This window comes from Stenella coeruleoalba, assembly GCF_951394435.1.
Source record: "Stenella coeruleoalba genome assembly, chromosome: 3".
Taxonomy (NCBI): domain Eukaryota; kingdom Metazoa; phylum Chordata; class Mammalia; order Artiodactyla; family Delphinidae; genus Stenella; species Stenella coeruleoalba.
In genome coordinates this window covers 130,947,245-130,964,252 of record NC_137148.1, presented here as the reverse complement: position 1 = coordinate 130,964,252, position 17,008 = coordinate 130,947,245, and the positions used below count along the sequence as shown (strand labels likewise).

Sequence of the window (17,008 nt, the reverse complement as noted above, 5' to 3'; positions counted from 1 at the left end):
CTAGTAATCTCTAATTAATCCAGATGCGTTAACATCAAACCTGTGTTCTTAAGCCAGTTCTTATATTATACTGGCTTTAGGGAAAACAACAAGTCAGCACCTTTTAAGAGTCAGCACTAGTCACCACCTTTTAATATATCTTCCCAGAAGCACCACTTGTGAACTTCCACTTGCTTTGTCTACATCCAGCTACAAAGGAGGCTGGGCATTTTGCTACCAGAATCAAGTTGGAGGAATAAAGGAAAAATGAATATCGTATAGTCTGCCCTAGATGTATAGCCCATGACATATTGACTTTTTCGTGCTGCTAAAGGATAAGGAACGTAGGGTGCTCTAAAATAAGGATTTCCAACTGATGGGATGCCTTCTTCCCAGTTGAGAATTGTTTTCTTAGTAAAGATCTATGGCTTATACATGTAACTTGTACTTTTTAGGTGTGTTGGTGGGGAGACAAAACTATCTGACCAGATATTTTGAGCTGAAATTCTAGTGACCTTGATGAGTGAAAAGGTAACCTAAAACTTAAAATTCCTTGAACAATCTCCAAATCCTTCAATTGACTGGGTAGCCCAGGAAGTTGGAGAATATATCTAGAGAAATGAAAGAAACTAGAACTGTTTCACTTTATAAATTAAAATAGTTAAATAATCTCATCTGTGGTAACCTAAAGTCTCTCATTAGGCATAGGGAACTGGATTTATTCTTTAGCTTTAAAATCAGGTAACCCAATTTAGTTATATAAACATAGAGTTTTACAAATGTCTTAATTTTATATAATGTTTCTATGTGCTTTAAATGCAATGAAATGTTTTCGTTAGGATCATAGAAGCAAAGAATGTTGGAGCTGCAAGGGTGCCTACAGATTACCTTGATTTCTTACTCTTTTTGAGTATCAGGCTCTCATTGTTACTAGCTCTCCTTCTCTGGTATACTTTTGTCACATGTGTGGCCGTGTGGCTTCATTTAAACAGCCTTCCTATGTTTGTGGACTTCCCTACATTTTGAATTTTGCCTCCCTAAGGTAGAAGTTAGAATTATTTTTTCCAGACTTCCTGGCATAGGCATTTGATCCAGCCTTCCTCAATCACTCACACTCCCTTGGGACTTCTATTTAGAAGGGAGCAATGTGTGGAAACAGGCACAGTGTGCAATCCACTTTCTGGTAAGCATGAAGAGGAAAGAGACAAGTGCCAGAGTCAGCAGAGACAGTGGTTCATGGGTGACATCACATACAGTACCTGTGATGCTAGATTTAATGTCTGTGTCAACAACTGTGGCAGCAGAGGTGTCTCCACCGGGAGATACAGAATAATTTGGGCATTTTTATCAGGTATACAAGCCTTTGCCCCCCATAAAGATTCTTTTAATAAATTCCTTTTCTGCCAAAAGTAGAGAAAGTTCTGTTATGATGAAGGATATACCTTATTTTATAGATGGGAAATCTGAAATTTGGCAAAAGGAAAGGAAAGATGGTTTATAACACCTGGTGATGTGATATGTTATAGAGTAAAACAGTTATGAATTAAGGGATCATAATCAATCTGCTAGACAACGTGCCAGAAGGAGTTGGGTGGATATAGGTGGAGATGGGTCCTGGGGCTGCTGACAAAGTGAGTGGAACATAAAGTTGGATGAGGGGAGTTTATTGTTAGAGAAACCCTCTTCCCTGATAGAGGACTGAAAATGCTGGCAAAGACTCAAGGAGACGATGATAACACAGAGCTAGAATGGCTCTTATAAGCTTGGAGAAAGCAATGACCCAAACTAAATGAATTAGAAATGCCAAAACTGTCATGGCAGCTGATCAAAAGAGAAATCAAAAAAGCAGGCATGCTTACGATATACATATTGTGTAAGCCTGAAACCCAACAGCCAGCTATGCTCTGTGGGAGGACATAGAGAACACGGAGAATACTATGTTTTACAGTGCAATGGGGAATACACCAATGAGCAGGGCAACAGAGTCGTTGAGAAGCTCAGTGCTGATTGCTCTTTCTTAGATAAGGCTGGGCTTCCCTGGTGGCGCAGTGGTTGAGAGTCCGCCTGCCGATGCAGGGGACACGGGTTCGTGCCCCAGTCCAGGAAGATCCCACATGCCGCGGAGCAGCTGGGCCCGTGAGCCATGGCTGCTGGGCCTGCGCATCCGGAGCCTGTGCTCCACAACGGGAGAGGCCACAACAGTGAGAGGCCCGCATACCGCAAAAAAAAAAAAAAAAAATAGATAAGGCTAACAGGAAAGCTATCACAAACCAGGCTCCCTAAGAGCAGTAAAGATAACAGAATATTGACAGTAATTCCAAGTGGTGCTTAACTATTAGAATCAAGGCACTATTATCTTACTACTCTTATTACTATAGTGACAGCCAGGGAGACTTGACACGCAGAGAGATATAGAAACAGTTAAAAGAACACCACATCACACAGCTCAATAGCAAAACAAATGGTCCGATTTAAAAATGGGCAGAGGATCTGAATAGGTATTTTTTCAGAGAAGATATACAGATGTCCAACAGGTACATGAAAAGGTGCTCGACATTACTAATCATTAAGGAAATGCAAATCAAAACCACAATGAGAAATCACCTCATGCCTGTTAGAATGAATGGCTATACTCAAAAAGGCAAGAAATAATAAGTTCTGGCAAGTATGTGGAGAAAAGAGAACCCTCATGAATTATTATAAATTAATACACCCAGAATGAAAAACAATATGTAGGTTATTTTAAAAATTAAAAAAACAAACTACCATATGACCCAGCAATTCCCCTTCTGGGTATTTATTAGAAGAAAATGAAAACACTAAGTTGAAAGTGTTAGCACCCCCCATGTTCAGTGCAGCACTTTTTACAATAGCCAAGATATGGAAACAACCTGCGTCCATCAATAGATGAATGGTTAAAGAAAACATGGTATATATATACAATGGAATATTATTCAGCCATAAAAAAGAAGGAAGTCTTGCCATTTGCAACAACATGGGGCGTATATTCTGAGTGAAATAAGTGAGATGGAGAAAGAACACTGTATGATCTTACTTATATGTGGAATCTAAAAAAACTTAAAATCTTTTACAAAGTTTATAGATACAGAGAACAGATTGGTGTCTGCTGGGAGGGTGGAATGGGTAAAGAGGGTTAAAAAGTACAAACTTCCAATTATAAAATAAATAAGTAATGGGGATGTAATGTACAGTATTCACATTACATATAATACTATATTACATATTCAAAAACTGCTGAGAGAACATGTATTAAAAGTTCTCATCACAAGAAAAAAAATTTAACTATATATGGTGACAGATGTTAACTAGATTACTGTAGTGATCATTTCATAATATACACAAATATCAAATTATTAGGTTGTACACCTGAAACTAATATAATTTTATATGTCAATTATATCTCATTTTTTATAAAAAGGAACACAGCTTCCCTAGCAACAATGGGTAGCCAACAATGGCATCACTTGAACCATGGATCAGCAAAGCCAAGACAAATCCAGCCTACCACCTGCCTTTATACAGCTTAGGAGCTAGGATATTCAAAAGAGTATCAAGGAGACTAAGGCTCATTGTCCCCATAATAACTAAACTTTCCCTTACCCGGTTTCCAGACCCAAGCCAGTTTTTAGAAAGGAATCACTTCCTAGACAGATCCAGGTCCCTAGGTAGAAGGACAGGACAGCACTATAACAAGTGGAAACAGTCCTTTCCCAAAAGGACATACTGACATTTAATCCAGTAAACTAAGAAAAGAGGGATACTCAGACATTTCAAGAACTGTTGGATACAGGATCTGAGTAGGCAGTGATATACAGGTACATGAAGTGTCATTATGCTCCCTTTTTATAGTGGGGCATATTAGGAGGACCAGGTGATACATGCAGTCTTGGCCCATATCTGACTCCCAGTGGATCCACTTGGTCCATGGACTCAACCTGTGGACATTTTCTTGGACCCTGACTGTATAATTGGTACAGGCATACTTGGTAGTTTGGAAAACACCCACATTGGGTCCTTGGCCTGTCACAGTGGGAAAAGCCAGATTAAAGCTTCTGAAACTGGCTAAGATAGTAAATCTAAAACAATATCACTTTCATGGTACAGGTGGGCATAGCAAAGGTAAGTGTTAGATTTAAGATCTAAAGGATAGGGCTTCCCTGGTGGCGCAGTGGTTGAGAGTCCGCCAGCCGATGCAGGGAGCGTGGGTTCGTGCCCTGGTCCGGGAAGATCCCACATGCCGCAGAGCGTCTGGCCCCGTGAGCCATGGCCGCTGAGCCTGCGCATCCGGAGCCTGTGCTTCGCAACGGGAGAGGCCACAACAGTGAGAGGCCCGCGTATCACAAAAAAAAAAAAAATCTAAAGGATACAGAGATAGTGCACCATTGTTTGTCCTATTTAATTCACAGGTTCAAGTTCAGCTCCTACAAAATCCATATGGATCATAGAGAATGACAATGGACTACCACAAACTCAAACAAGCATTAGTCCTAATTGCAGCTTCTGTGCCCAAAGTGATAACCTTTGATAGAGCAGATTAAGAACCTCAATACATGTTATGTAGCAAGTGGTCTGGAGAATGCTTTCTTTCCCATCCCTATCAGTATGCAGCATCAGCAGAAGTTCACATTCAGGTAGAATAGCAACAGCATAAATTTACAGTCCTGCCCCAGAGCTATGTTAATTCTTTGGCCCACTGTTGGACCTAAACCATTTGGACTCTTTGCAGAATATTGCACTAGTCCACTGTATGTCTGACATCATATTAATTGAACCAGATAAGCAAGAAGTGGAAGTATATCTGAGGACTTGGCAAGACACATCAGGCAGAGGGTGGAAGATGAGACCCTGCAAAGATACAGTCCTACCATATCAGTGAAAGTCTTAGGGGCTCAGTGGACTAGGTTATTCCAGGATATCCCCTCCAAAGTAAGGGACAAATTCGTTCATCTTGCACCTTCTACTGAGGAGGAAACAGGCTCTGGAGGCAGTAAATTCTAAACCCTGATGTATTAGTTACGGTCCAGTCAGGAAAGTTTAATTCTATAATTATTAACCATTAACAGGGGATTGTTTACTAAGGGATAAAGAGAAGTTGGAAGAATACAGCAATCACAGATGCAGAAGCAGCCACTACTCAGAGCTGAGCCAAGTACCCAAGGACTTGGAAGAGGACGCTTTGAATATTCAGCTTCTCTACGCATCTTGTTACACACATTTAAACTTCCGTACAATGAACCAAATATGTTTTCATCTTACAAGATGTAGCTATCTTTTGTACAAGTAAAGAAGTTTTCACTCTTTCATCAAGACAGAAGACACAGAATCTCACAGTCTTTGTATCCATGTAAGACTATTAATTACTCCTCAAATTCAGAGTCCTGATTAATACTCTGTTATCTAAAAATAGTAAAATTTACCACAAACACTTGTATGAGCAACAGTAATGGGGAAAAGAATAGAGAAGAAAAATGGTTAGCATGTACAAATAAGCACATACATATAACAAGCAAAAAGAAAATAGCCATTGTTTATGTAAGAGGTCACAAGGCTGGAGTTGATGTCTGTGACTTTGTTCTTCTGCTACTCATTCGATATTTACCTGGCCCTCAGCTAGAACCTTAGCTGGACAGAGTTTTTTAGCTGGTGGAAGGAATAAACTTTTATTTCTAAAGCATTTAAAACCTCAATTATCCTCCCTTCATTTGGTTGCTCTAGTTTTTCATTAACCTTTACATGTAGGCAGGAAAGTATTAAGAGGCACACCCAGAAAATTTATACACATAGACTTCTTTGTCCCAATTGCATAGCAGCCCAATTATTCTTTGATGATCAGGATCAATCATTTCAGCCAATAGGGTAACCCATTTTTCTGCCATTGGCACAATGGCATAACGAGCCCCAGAGTCCAGGTGGCAGTCTCATCTTCCAATGGAACAATTGTTATGCTCCCTGGTAGAAGTATTATTTCCTTGGGGAGTAGGACCTCTAAACCAGCTGAGCAACGGAGGCCAACATGGGAAGCAAAAGTGCTGCAAATGGAATGAAAACCTCACGACAAACATCATACTCAATGGTGAAAGACTGAAAGCTTTTTCTCAAAGATCAGGAACAAGGACGAAGCCCATTTTCGTCACTTCTATTCAACATATTACTGGAAGTTCTAGCCAGAGAAATCAGGCAAGAAAAAGAAATGAGGCATCCAAATTTGAAAGGGAGAAGTAAAATTATCTCTTTGCAGATAATATGATCTTATATGTAACAATCTGAAAGGGAAATTACAAAAACAATTCCACTTACAATAACATCAAAAAGAATAAAATACTTGAGAGTTAACCAAGAAGGTGAAATATATGTACAATGAAAACTATAAAGAATTGCTGAAAGAAATTAAAGAAAACCTAAATAAATGGAAAAACGTCCCATGTTCATGGACTGGAAGACTTAATATTGTTAAAACGTCAATAGTGCCCAAAGTGATGTGCAGATTCAATGCAATCCCTTTCAAAAATCCCAGCAACATTTTTTACAGAATTAGAAAAACCCATAGAAAAATTCATATGAAATCTCATGCAAGTCTCAATAGCCAAAACGACCCAAAAAAGAAGAACAAAATCAGAGAATTCACTCTTCCTGATTTCAAAACTTAGCACACTGCTACAGTAATCAAAGCAGTGTGGTATTGGCATAAAGACAGACACATACACCAGTGGACTAGAAAGCCCAGAAATAAACACTCACATGTATGGTCAAATGATTTTCGACAAGAGTGCTGAGACCATTCAATAGGGAAAAGAGTCTTTCTAACAAATTGTTCTGGGAAAACTAGATAGTCACATGCAAAAGAATAAAGTTGGACCCTTACCTAACACCACATACAAAAATTAATTCAAAGTGGATCAAAGACCTTAATGTAACACCTAAAACAATAAAACTCTTAGAAGAAAACATGGGACAAAAGCTTCATGACACTGCATTTGGCAATGATCTCTTGGATATAATACCAAAGGCACAAGTAACAGCAACAACAACAACAACAAAATAGACAAATTGGACTACTGAAAAATAAAAAAATGTTGTACATCAGAGGACACAGAATAAAAAGTCAACCTACAGAATGGGAGAAAGTATTAGCAAATAATGTATCTGGTAGGAATTAAAATCCAGTATATAGAGAGAACTCCTAAAACTCAACAATAAAACAAACAACCCAATTCAAAAATGGGCAAAGGACTTGAACATACATTTCTCCATGGGAGATGTGTCAGTAAGCACATGAAATGATGCTCAACATCACTAACCATTAGGGAAATGTAAATCAAAACTACAATGAGATATGCCTCACACCCATCAGGATGGCCACTATCAAAAAAAAAAAAAAAAGCAAGTGGTTGTGAGGATGTGGAGACGTTGTGCACTCTTGGAACTCTTGCACACTGTTGGTGGAAATATAAAATGGTTCAGCTGCTGTGGAAAACATTTTGGCACTTCCTCAAAAAAATTAAAAATAGAATTACCACATGATCTAGCAACTCTATGTCTGGATATACACCCACAAGAATTAAAAGCAAGGTCTAGAAGAGATATTTGGATACCCATGTTTATAACAGCATTATTCACAACAGTGAAAACATAGAGGCAAAACAGGGTCCATCAAGAGATGAACACATAAGTAAAATGTGACATATACATCCAATGGAATGTTATTCAGCTTTAAAAAGGAAAAAACTTCTGCAATATTTTACAACATGGATGAAACTTGAGGGCATCATGTTAAGTGAATAAAGACATAAAAAGATAAATATTGTATGTACAATTACACTTTTATGAGGTACTTAAAGTAATCAAAATCATAGAGACAGAAGTAGAATGGTGGTTGAAAGGGGAATGGGAGAAGGGGGCAATGGGAAGTTATTGTTTAATAAATATAGAGCTTCAGTTTTACAAGATGAAGAGAGTTCTAGAGATGGATGGTGGTAATGATTGCACAACATTATGAATTTATTTAATACACTGAGCAGTACACTTAAAATGGTTAAGATGGTAAATTTTATGTTATGTATGTTTTACCACAATAAAAAAGTTTTAAAAATGTTACAGGTGGATTATTGGGTATCATAGTGACAGAAGCCACTTCCACTTCCACCCCTTGATCCACTAACTCATGTACCCTGGCTGTGGGGAACACACCACCACATAATGGAATCTGATTCAAAGCATAGGCATAAGAGAGAACCCCATCTTTCAAAGTACTGCCTCTAACTAGTGCTGTAACTAAAGTTTTAGTGAGCCCACATTTCATTTAGGTTAGCCACTTCCAGGTTTTGGACCAAGTGGTGAGACTGGTGAATTCTATGATCATAAGCTCATTTATTCAATCCCTCTTCTATAAGATGAGTTCCTTGGTCAGAAAGATAAATGCTGTGTGGAATGCCATAATGATGAACAAGGTACTCTGTGTGTCCATACATGGCGGTTATGGTGGAAACATTATAGGTAGGGAGGGCAAATCCTTATCCAGATGATGTGTCTCTTCCATTGAAGACTAATCTTTGTCCATGATGGAAGAGGCCTAATAATCAATGTGTCACCTGGTATCTGGCTGATCCCTCCAGAGAATGGTTCCATGTCAGGGGCCCAATGTTGATGTCTATTACTGTCAGGCACTCAGCAGTAGTGTTATCGAGGATAGCCTCTTCTTTCCAGGTGAGAGGAAGTCTATGCTGCTGAGGTTATGTGTAGCTTCTATTCCTGCCACTGTGTTCCTGGCCCAATGAGCAATCACTTGGTTGGCTGGAGAAAGAGGCTGACATCCTCTGAGCATGTCATTTTGTCTACCTGGTTATTAAAAGCCTTCTCTACAGTGGCTATACTTGGGGGCGGCGGGGGGGGGGGGGTGGGTGGATAAAAGGAGACACAAATATCTCCAAAGTCTGTGCCCATTCTGAAAGGTTTACCCCATCCCCAGACTATCTTGTCACCAATCTTCTTAATACTGTTCTTTTCAAGACATGACCACCCAGCCAAACTGTTCACAGCTACCTATAAGTCAGTGTTGATTCATACTTCTCATCCATATCTCACTCCAAGGTACACAACTAAATGTGCCACTTGAATTTTTAACCAAGGATGATTTTCCTCAACCACTGTCCTTCAGTCCCTTTTGTTGGGCTACAATTGTCCATTTCTGGGTAGTACCAGCATATCATGACACTCATTTGCAAACCCAGCTTGGGCTTTTTTTATTCCTCAGCCAACTGATCATAACCAACTCCCCAGAAGGCCTTAGGCATGGATTGTGAGAGAGGAAGCAATACAACAGGAGTCATTATTGCAGGAGCAAGAGCTATCTGGTCATGACTTACTTGTACCTTCTGCACCTATCTGAGCTCAGTCTCTTGTATACAATTCCACTTGATGATAGATTAACGACGTGCACACCCAATGATTAAGATCATTGCAGACTATGTTATGGCAGATAGCAGAAAGGATATAGCCCTGAGGCAAGATATAAAGGTATATTCTTGGCTCTTCCAGGTAAAAACGTACTGCTTCTGGTGGTCCTTGAAAATTGGTATGGAGAAAACATTATAAACTAGGTCAATAGCTGCATGCAAAATTCCAAGGGCCATGTCAATTTGCTCCAGTAAAACTGGTATATCTGAGATAGTAGTTGCAACTGGATTTAATATCTGATTAAATTTATGATAGTCTACAGTCCTTCTCTAAGATCCACTCAACTTTTGCATAGGTCAACCAGATGGGTTAAATGGAGATGTGATATGTATCACACCCCTCCACCTTTCAAACCTTTTATGGCATCACCAATCTCTGTAATTCCCCCAGGAATATAGTATTGCTTCTGGTTAACAATCTTGGTAGTGAAGAGAAGTTCCAGGGGTTTCCACTTGGCCCTTCCTCCCATAATGGCGCTCACTCAGTGTGTCAAAGAGATATGTGGATATTTCCACATATTTCCCAGTACATCCCTTCAAATTATACATTGAAGACCTGGAGCAAATAACCATGGAATGAGTCTGGGGGTGGACTGGACCTACTATGACCAGGACTTGAACTAAGGCTCCGTCTATTACTTGATTACTGTAAGCTTCTTACTTTGACTGTATCCCTAGGAATCAGCATTAATTCAAAGCCATTGTCTAGTAATCTCTGAAAGATCTGCACATTTCCTTTTCTTCCAATGCTTAGTCACTCTAGTATGGCCACAGATCCTTGCAGAAGGGTTGGAGGAAGATTTATAGCTTGTGTTTGTGGCAATGTTACAGGGTCCTTCCTTGAGGGACTCAGTCAACCCCTCAATCAAGGGACTATGGGTCTGTGAATTGGCATGGTCTAGACACGAGGCTGTAACTCACCACTCTGGTGATACAAGTTAGATTTTCTGCTACCAGAGCCAGAGGGTTTTTTGGTTATATAGATCAAGCAATATCCTAGTAGGTTGTCCGTAAATTTTGTTACTGGGACAACACAATCAGTTAACTACTGCTAAAGGTCTTTGTAGGCCAAGGCATTCTGATTATCAGTATGTCCCTGCTGCTCTACATAGTAGCAAGTTGTGGCCACCTTGTTTTAGAAGTTAAGTGCTGCATCTCAGCCTCTGCTACTCTGTAATACTATAATCCCCATTGAAATCGAGGAGTGGCTTGGATGTCTCACATGCCAGCTGAGAGCCACAGGAGCAAGAAGCACATCAGAAGTAGGAAGAAAAACCTCTTCCAGCACCCTCTACTGGCAAAGGTCAATTACATACAAGCTGGCAGGAGAAAAACCTTTATAAGATACAGTATCAGCATCATAAGCAGGGTGATAAATGGTAAATTTGGAGCCGAAAGGCAATAGAATGATAATTCACGCTTAAGAATGTTGCTTTGAACCATCTGTCAAGGAACCTGGAATCCTGCCTCCACTGAGTAGGGCCCAGAGCGGTAAAGGCATCTATAGCAGATGTGGTGCAAACAGCCCTGACCGATGGGCCACATACATAACAGTATTTGGGTTTTAAAGATACCTGGGTGGGAAAAGATACTGGACTGAGTTATGATAATCCTCAAAGAAGAATCACATCGTGAACAACAGGGTCGTAGAGCAAGGCCATATCATTTGCAGCGGAGAACTGTACACCATTAGAAAAGCTTCTCCAGGCATGCAAATGAACTCTGGTAGAGGTAGAGCCCCTAATCATGAGACATCAAGTGGCCGTGGGGACAGAACCGCCCATCATGAGCTGGGTTCTTTCACACCTAGCAAGTTGTAAGCTCAGGAAGGTCCTGAAACAATCCACCATAAGATGGAAGCAGTACATATGGGATCAAGCATGAACAGGGCCCAAGGGGATAAGTAAGAAGCACAAGCTGATAACCCAGATTCCCATGAAATCCCCACGTGTTGTACTGGTGCTTCTCTCTCTACTCACATGTATAACCACACTGCAGGGAGGTCCCTTGCGACCAGCCAATAGAGAAGAAAAGGCCAAGCTTTGTTCATGGGCTGGATAGCTCGATACGGGGGTCCGAGCTGAAAATGGTCTGTAGCTGTACTACCGCCTCACTCAGGATGATCCAATGGGCAGAGCTTTAGGTGATGCATATGGTCACCCACTTTGTGTGAGAAGAAAGTGGTCTGGAAAGAGAAAGACTGGGAGGTCAGAAACAAAGAGGTTTGAGGAAGAGGTTTGTGAATGAACTGGGGGAGTAGGAACTTTGATTCACGTGTTAATAACCACCAGAGAACATCAACAATGGAAAAGGCGCTACCAGCCAAATGCACCTGGTGACTTGTCAAGTTGACACCATCCAACCTTGGTCACTGGCCACCCCAGGGCTGGCACAATGTGAACACAAATGGAATAGCCATGGTGGCTAGGTATGTGCCCAAGATTAAGGGCAGCTGCTCAGGAAGGCAGATCCAGCTACTTCCAATGCCAAATGTACAACCAAAAGAGACCACAGTGAGCCCCCAATCCAGCCACTGTTCAAGGAGCTCAGCCAACTATTTGGTGGTAAGTTGATTATATTAGATTCCTTCACCCTAGAAGGGGCAGCAATTCACCTTTTTTTCTTTTTTGTATTTTATCTTATTTATTTTTTAATATAGCAGGTTCTTATTAGTTATCCACTTTATATACATCAGTGTATACATGTCAATCCCAATCTCCCAATTCATCACACCACCACCACCACCACCAACCCCCACTATGTTCCCCCCTCGGTGTCCATACGTTTGATCTCTACATCTGTGTCTCAACTTCTGTCCTGCAAACCAGTTCATCTGTACCATTATTCCACATAGGTTCCACATATATGTGTTAATATACAATATTTGTTTTTCTCTGACTTACTTCACTCTGTACAACAGTCTCTAGATCCATCCACGTCTCTACAAATGACCCAGTTTCATTCCTTTTCATGGCTGAGTAATATTCCATTGTATACACGTACCACTTCTTCTTTATCCATTTGTCTGTTGATGGGCATTTAGTTGCTTCAATGTCCTGGCTATTGTAAATAGTGCTGCAATGAAAACTGGGGTACATGTGTCTTTTCGAATTATGGTTTTTCTGGGTATATGCCCAGTAGTGGGATTTCTGGGTCATATGGTAATTCTATTTTTAGTTTTTTAAGGAACCTCCATAGTGTTCTCCATCATGGCTGTATCAATTTACATTCCCATCAACAGTGCAGGAGGGTTCTCTTTCACACCCTCTCCAGCATTTATTGTTTGTAGATTTTTTGATGATGGCCATTCTGACTGGTGTGAGGTGATACCTCATTGTAGTTTTGATTGGCATTTCTCTAATAATTAGTGATGTTGAGCAGCTTTTCATGTTCTTCTTGGCAATCTGTGTATCTTCTTTGGAGAAATGTCTATTTAGGTCTTCTGCCCATTTTTGGATTGGGTTGTTTGTTTTTTTTAATATTGAGCTGCATGATTTCTTTATATATTTTGGAGATTAATGCTTTGTCTGTTGATTCGTTTGCAAATATTTTCTCCCATTCTGAGGGTTGTCTTCTCATCTTGTTTGTAGTTTCCTTTGCTGTGCAAAACCTGTTAAGTTTCATTAGGTCCCATTTGTTTATTTTTCTTTTTCTTTCCATTACTCTAGGAGGTGGATCAAAAAAGACCTTGTTGTGATTTATGTCAAAGAGTGTTCTTCCTGTGTTTTCCTCTCAGAGTTTTATAGTGTCCAGTCTTACATTTAGGTCACTAATCCATTTTGAGCTTATTTTTGTGTATGGTGTTAGGGAGTGTTCTAATTTCATTCTTTTACATGTAGCTGTCCAGTTTTCCCAGCACCACTTATTGAAGAGACTGTCTTTTCATCATCGTATATCCGTACTTCCTTTGTCATGGATTAGTTGACCATAGGTGCGTGGGTTTATCTCTGGGCTTTCTATCCTGTTCCATTGATCTATATTTCTGTTTTTGTACCAGTACCATATTGTCTTGATTACTGTAGCTTTGTAGCATAGTCTGAAGTCAGGGAGTCTTATTCCTCCAGCTCTGTTTTTTTTCCCTCAAGACTGCTTTGGCTACTCGGGGTCTTTTGTGTCTCCATACAAATTTTAAGATTTTTTGTTCTAGTTCTGTAAAAAATGCCATTGGTAATTTGATAGGGTTTGCATTGAATCTGTAGATTGCTTTGGGTGGTATAGTCATTTTCACAATATTGATTCTTCCCATCCAAGAACATGGTATATCTCTATCCATCTGTTGGTATCATCTTTAATTTCTTTCATCAGTGTCTTATAGTTTTCTGCATACAGGTATTTTGTCTCCCTAGGTAGGTTTACTCCTAGGTATTTTATTATTTTTTGGTTGCAATGGTAAATGGGGGTGTTTCCTTAATTTCTCTTGCAGATTTTTCATCATTAGTGTATAGGAATGCAAGAGATTTCTGTGCATTAATATTGTATCCTGTTACTTTGCCAAATTCATTGATTAGTTCTAGTAGTTTTCTGGCGGATTCTTTAGGATTCTCTATGTATAGTATCATGTTATCTGCAAACAGTGACAGTTTTACTTCCTCTTTTCCAATTTGTATTCCTTTTACTTCTTTTTCTTCTCTGCTTGCCATGGCTAGGACTTCCAAAACTATGTTGAATAAGAGTGGTGAGAGTGGACATCCTTGTCTTATTCCTGATCTTAGAGGAAATGCTTTCAGTTTTTTACCATTGAGAATGATGTTTGCTGAGGTTTTGTCGTATATGGCCTTTATTATGTTGAGATAGGTTCCCTCTATGCCCACCTTCTAGAGAGTTTTTATCATAAATGTTTGCTGAATTTTGTCAAAAGCTTTTTCTGCATCTATTGAGATGATCATATGATTTTTATTCTTCAATTTGTTAATATGGTGTATCACATTGATTGATTTGCATATATTGAAGAATCCTTACATCCCTGGGATAAGTCCCACTTGATCATGGTGTATGATCCTTTTAATGTGTTGTTGGATGCTGTTTGCAAGTATTTTGTTGAGGATTTTCGCATCTATATTCATCAGTGATATTGGTCTGTAATTTTCTTTTCTTGTAGTATCTTTGTCTGGTTTAGGTATCAGGGTGATGGTGGTCTCATAGAATGAGTTTGGGAGTGTTCCTTCCTCTGCAATTTTTGGAAGAGTTTGAGAAGGATGGGTGTTAGCTCTTCTCTAAATCTTTGATAGAATTCACCTGTGAAGCCATCTGGTCCTGGGCCTTTGTTTGCGGGAAGATTGTTAATCACAGCTTCAATATCAGTACTTGTGATTGGTCTCTTCATATCTTCTATTTCTTCCTGGTTCAGTCTTGGAAGTTTACACCTTTGTAAGAATTCGTCCATTTCTTCCAGGTTGTCCATTTTATATTGGCATAGAGTTGCTTGTAGTAGTCTCTTAGGATGCTTTCTATTTCTGTGGTGTCTGTTTTAACTTCTCCTTTTTCATTTCTAATTTTATTGATTTGAGTCCTCTCCCTCTTTCTGCTTGTTGAGTCTAGCTAATGGTTTATCAATTTTGATTATCTTCTCAAAGAACCAGCTGTTAGTTTTATTGATCTTTGCTATTGTTTTCTTTGTTTCTATTTCATTTATTTCTGCTCTGATCTTTATGATTTCTTTCCTTCAACTAAATTTGGGTTTTGTTTGTTCTTCTTTCTCTAGTTCCTTTAGGTGTAACGTTAGATTGTTTATTTGAGATATTCGTTGTTTCTTGAGGTAGGATTGTATTGCTATAAACTTCCCTCTTAGAACTGCTTTTGCTGCATCCCATAGGTTTTGCGTCGTCATGTTTTCATTGTCATTTGTGTCTAGGTATTTTTTGATTTCCTCTTTGATTTCTTCAGTGATCTCTTGGTTATTTATTAACGTATTGTTTAGCCTCCATGTGTTTCTGTTCTTTACATTTCTTTCCCTGTAATTGATTTCTAATCTCATAACATTGTGGTCAGAAAAGATGCTTGATATGATTTCAATTTTCTTAAATTTACTGAGGCTTGATTTGTGACCCAGGATGTGATCTATCCTGGAGAATGTTCCATGCACACTTGAGAAGAAAGTGTAATCTGCTGTTTGTGGATGGAATGTCCTATAAATATCAATTAAATCTATCTGGTCTATTGTGTCATTTAAAGTTTGTGTTTCCTTTTAAATTTTCTGTTTGGATATATGTCCATTTGTGTAACTGAGGTGTTAAAGTCCCCCACTATTATTGTGTAACTGTCAATTTCCTCTTTTCTAGCTGTTAGCAGCTGCCTTATGTATTGAAGTGCTCCTATCTTGGGTGCACATATATTTATAATTGCTATATCTTCGTCTTGGACTGATCCATTGATAATTATGTAGTGTCCTTCCTTGTCTCTTGTAACATTCTTCATTTTAAAGTCTATTTTATGTGATATGAGTATTGCTACTCCAGCTTTCTTTTGATTTCCATTTGCATGGAATATCTTCTTCCATCCCCTCACTTTCAATCTGTATGTGTACCTAGGTCTGAAGTGGGTCTCTTGTAGACAGCATATACATGGGTCTTGTTTTTGTATCCATTCAGCAAGCCTGTGTCTTTTGGTTGGAGCATTTAATCCATTCACCTTTAATGTAATTATCAATATGTATGTTCCTATTACCATTTTCTTAATTATTTTGGGTTTGTTTTTGTAGGTCCTTTGCTTCTCTTGTGTTTCCCAGCTAGAGAAGTTACTTTAGCATTCGTTGTAGAGCTGGTTTGGTGGTGGTGAATTCTCTTAGCTTTTGCTTGTCTGTAAAGCTTTTGATTTCTCCATCAAATCTGAATGAGATCCTTGCCGGGTAGAGTAATTTTGGTTGTAGGTTCTTCCCTTTCATCACTTTAAATATGTCATGCCACTCCCTTCTGACTTGTAGAGTTTCTGCTGAGAAATCAGCTGTTAACCTTATGGGAGTTCCCTTGTATGTTATTTGTCATTTTTCCCTTGCTGCTTTCAATAATTTTTCTTTGTCTTTAATTTTTGCCAATTTGATTACTATGTGTCTCAGGATGTTTTTCCTTGGGTTTATCCTGTATAGGACTCTCTGCGCTTCCTGGACTTGGGTGGCTATTTCCTTTCCCATTTGGGGAAGTTTTCGACTATAATATCTTCAAATATTTTCTTGGGTCCTTTCTCTCTCTCTTCTCCTTCTGGGTCCCCTATAATGTGAATTTTGTTGCGTTTAATGTTGTCCCAGAAGTCTGTTAGGCTGTCTTCATTTCTTTTCATTTTTTTTTCTTTATTGTGCTCCGCAGCAGTGAATTCCACCATTCTGTCTTCCAGGTCACTTATCCGTTCTTCTGCCTCAGTTATTCTTCTCTTGATTCCTTCTAGTGTAGTTTTCATTTCAGTTATTGTATTGTTCATCTCTTTGTTCTTTAATTCCTCTAGGTCTTTGTTGAACATTTTGCATCTTCTCGATCTTTGCCTCCATTCTTTTTCTGAGGTCCTGGATCATTTTCACTAACATTATTCTGAATACTTTTTCTGGAAGGCTGCCTATCTCCATTTCA

The 17,008-nt window shown here is 39.2% G+C and overlaps 1 protein-coding gene across 19 annotated transcripts in view; it reads right to left on the bottom strand.

Annotated features, from left to right (window-relative positions):
* SGCD (sarcoglycan delta) overlaps positions 1-17,008 on the bottom strand; it is a 1,717,585-nt gene that overhangs the window by 1,048,413 nt on the left and 652,164 nt on the right. The window contains exon 1 of one of the 19 annotated variants that reach the window (XM_079916690.1): positions 11,432-11,541. The exons of the other annotated variants lie outside the window; for them this stretch is intronic. The gene's annotated coding sequence lies outside the window, so the exon portion shown is untranslated. Of the gene's footprint in view, positions 1-11,431; positions 11,542-17,008 lie in introns of those variants that run through there. 19 annotated transcript variants of the gene reach the window in all.